Here is a 4,195-nt window from a genome sequence, read left to right on the forward strand (position 1 = left end):
TCAAGTTATGGAGAGCATACAAGATTACAACCTCCTTAAGGCATAAATTGGTTGTTCCACTTTAAAATGAATATTTGACACATAAAATGACTGTAAATAAAATGTATGTATATTATAAAAGATTATAATAGAACCAACATCTGAAGACTTACCACCCAGCACAGAAATCCTACACAGCCCACACCATTGCAGCTACCTGCACATTCTTTTCCCAGCCCACCTCTCTACCTTCCCTAGAGGCAGCGCTATTGTGAATTTTGTGGGTTTTTAAAATCAATTAAACCATATACATATTATATTCCTAAACATTACATGATTTACTTTTGAGGGAGTTTCATAATTCCTAGAACATTACACAGCTTAATAAACATTTGTTGAAAGAATGAATAAATCAATGAATGAGTGGCACATAAGGAAGCTCAATCTATTCTCTTTCGCCAGCTATTGAAACTAGCACAGATGTGGTGAATTGCTAAAACCTCTTTTCTAAACAGTGCTCTTTTATACTTTCAAATGTATATTGCTGTCAGTAACAATAAAAGACATTTCTATTATTAATAACTATTGAGAGTATAGTTATTAATAATATAGAACTCTTCACTCTTTGTAGGCATGAAGATGAATGTTGCTTAGAATTGGGATCTCTCAGAGAATCCCAGAACCTATTAAAAATAAAAGGACTTTATGTTTTATGTGTCTAACAAAACTTTTCTCTTGTGAAAATGTAAATTATTTAAGTTAATCAAATACTGCCAACACTAATTACATTTCCCAAATAAAATGGCTAGATGTACCATAAACACACCAAATATATCCAACACAATATATTTCAAAAAGAAAGGTTCAGAAAAGGCCAAATCTGTACTAAGTATTAGGTCATTGGCAAGTGTGACTAATTTTATCCCATTGTCATGGTGCACTCTTATGCCAACAAGCTAATCAGAGAATGTACTTTCACTCCGTTGTATCAAGAACTGAAATGACTGTGTTTATGTCAAGGTCTTAGTTTACAATGCAAACTCACCAACCAGAGCACTGTAATTAAGTCCTCAAGAAGTAAAAACGTTCTTTTAAAAAATGGTGTAGAACAGCTTGTCCTAGCAAGTTAGAAATAAGCAAGATGATTTAGGTGTTCAAAGCTAAAAATAAGACATCCTAAGAAGGTACTCCAGGCAGTTCAGGACTTTAAAGCTATTAAAACTTAGCAGGCATTTTTCTTGTGCTGCTCACATTAATTTTTAAAAACCCTAAACATTTAACATATAATTCTCAGGTCAAATCATGATAAACATCAAAGAGGAAGGTAAATACAAAATAGCAATAAAATTACAATAACGGCATTTAACATTTATTGAGTACTTAATATGCATCTGGCATTGTTTTAAATATTATTTCATCCTCAAGTAGATAGTATTATTAATCTCATTTACAGATAAGTAAATAGGAATAAAAATGTTAAGTAACGTTTTCAAACTCCCACGGGTGCTAAATGATAGTCAGAAATTGACCCATGTAATTTTCTATTGCTGCCAAAATAAATGGTCACAAATTTAGCATCTTAAGCAACAACAATTTAGTATCTGATGTTTCTGGAGGTCACAAGTCTGACAAATAAAAATCAAGGAAGAGCAGGGCTGCATTCCTTTCTGGAAGCTCAAGGGGAGACTCCATTTCCTTGCCTTTTTTAGCTTCTAGAGGCTGCTTGCCTTCCTGACTCCTGGCCCCCTTCCTCCACCTTCAAAGCCAGCAAAGGCAAGCTGAGTCCTTTTCCTGGTGTTGCATCACTCTCACCTCCCCCCCTTGCTTCCCTTGTATACTCAAGGGCCCTTCTGATAACATAATTCAGGATGATCTCTGTATTGTAAGGTCAGCTGATGAGCAAAGTTAATTCTCATCAGCAATTTTTTTTTTTTTTTTGGCGGTGGGGTGGCGGGGGGGGGGGGGGGGGGGGGCACAATTCTGGATACCACACAGTCTTATTCCAAAGATCATGCCCTTAACAGTTTCAACCTGTAAGTGGAATATAGAAATGTTAGCATTCAATAATTTTGGAAAACATGGTTTGCAGATTATTGGTTATAAATGGTCCAATGTGAATAAATCTTAAGAGAAAAATCATTTGAAATAATTAACTCGGTATTGTTAACTCATTGTTACTTTAGTTAGAAATGTTGGTTTGTTGTAGGCATCTAAGCATGAACTATTTTCAGAATGTAGCCCATTAAGGACACGGACGGAGCCCTCGCCACTGAATGGAAAGCCTGGGGGGCCAGCCACGTTCTGCTGTGAGAGAATGGCCTGTTTGTTCACCTGAGCAAGAGAAATTGTACTTGACAGAGTTATAGGGGATCCGGCTCTGGACCTGGACTGAATCCTCTCACTGTGGTGCCCCTGGGACTCTAATCCAGCCCGTAGAGTGTGTTTCTCTGTCCAGATTTGTTCTCTCCCTAACTCTGCTATGACTTCATGGCTTGTTCCCCTCTTCATTTTTTCCACTTCACTGTGGAAGGGCAGGCCAGGCCAAGCATACAGAATAAAAGGTCTATTGGGTGGCCCTAGCCGGTTTGGCTCAGTGAATGGAGCGTCTGCCTGCGGACTGAAAGGTCCCGGGTTCAATTCCAGTCAAGGGCACATGCCCGGGTTGTGGGCTTGATCCCCAATAGGGGGCATGCAGGAGGCAGCTGATCAATGATTCTCTCTCATCATTGATGTTTCTATCTCTCCTTCTCCCTTCCTCTCTGATATCAATAAAAATACATATTAAAAAAAAAAGTCTATTGGGTGAAGTCCAGAAGTTGATGAGTCTTCAGGGGCTCTGAATATAAGTCAGTTTTCTTCTCCATGTTCTTTTTGTTCTGTTCCCATAGTCTCATGACCTGTTTTTTCTTCCAGTAATGGATCTTGGCCTTCTCCTTCCTCTTTTCTTCTAGGGTGGCTGTCACCAGCTGATGCTTCCAGCCAACCTTGTGGCTTCCCAGATATGCAAATTTTTACAAAGTGTTTTAGTGCACAACCTTGAGGGCGCCAGAAAGCACCACCTGCTTTTTTCCCATCATAGGGCAACAGGATCCCATCAGACACCCAGGGGGTCCAGGGCAGCCTGGCTTCCCTTGATCTTGCAGGGCAGCCCACCTTGAATGGTCTGCCTTTGTTTTTGTAGAAATTGCCAGAAATGTTGATGCCCTTATAGTACACGACCACCATCTTCTGGCCCAGAAGTACCTGCTTGCTCATGATGGCCCCTGGGGGCCAGGAGATGGCATCAGTCATTGAGCAGCAGGACCTACCCCTCTGCCATCTTTGGCAGCCACCTGGGAAAGTCACATATTATGATCTCACAGTGCGAGAGGTCAGAAGTCTGAGCTAAATTTTATGGGGCTAGACGGAAGGTATCTGCAGGGCTGTGTTTCTTCTGGAGGATCCAGGGGAGAATTTGCATCCTTGCTTTCTCCATCTTCTAGCAAACACCTGCACTGTTTGGCTCGTGGCCCCTTCCTTCATCTTCAAAGCACACCACTCCATCTCTTTGCCTCTGTTGTCACATCTTTTCTTTTGATTTTGACCTTTGGGCCCACTTGGATAATCCAAGATAATCTCCCAATGTTAAGACTTTTAACTTAATCACACTTGAAAGTAAGGTCACATATTCCCAGATTCTGTGGGTTGGGATATGAGCATCTTTGTGGGGGGCATTATTCTGTCTGTAGAAACTTTACGTATGTAATGCTTCCAGTAGAGAAAAGTTGTGAGATCTCTCCAATAAAATTAAACATGGCAGCAGTAATGGCAGAGAAAGTAAATTGTTGAAAAGATCCAAGTTTAGGGATTGTTAGAATAGGGTTAAGGTATAAGGTCAAGTAAGTAAGTACATTTAGGAAGCTGGAAGATATCATTGAGTTGATTGACCAAGGGGCCAGGTAGGAAGGGAAGGAAATCCAGGAGGGGCTTCACAGCTTGAGAGAAGAGTGATATTTTCCTTCAACTCCTTACCTTTGTTTTCTCTTTAATATGGTTTGTACATTTCATTAGCTCTCCCTCCCCCCACCAAATAAGTTTCTAAATCACTGTAATAAAAGGGCTTTATTTGATTTCTATTACTGAATCTTTTCCTCTGTGTTGGTAACACTCCAAAATTGTTGTATTCAGGTCATAGCAGTCAGTGTTTGAACTCGAGAAATTTCTATGAGTGGTTGTC

General features: G+C 40.0%; 1 pseudogene; it reads right to left on the reverse strand.

Moving 5' to 3' along the window:
- Window positions 1-2,774: 2,774 nt before the first annotated feature.
- Window positions 2,775-3,298, reverse strand: LOC114232578 (60S ribosomal protein L13a-like; annotated as a pseudogene).
- Between the last annotated feature and the right edge of the window lie 897 nt (window positions 3,299-4,195).

The sequence above is a fragment of the Eptesicus fuscus genome, chromosome 4 (assembly GCF_027574615.1).
Source record: "Eptesicus fuscus isolate TK198812 chromosome 4, DD_ASM_mEF_20220401, whole genome shotgun sequence".
In the NCBI taxonomy this organism is placed as follows: domain Eukaryota; kingdom Metazoa; phylum Chordata; class Mammalia; order Chiroptera; family Vespertilionidae; genus Eptesicus; species Eptesicus fuscus.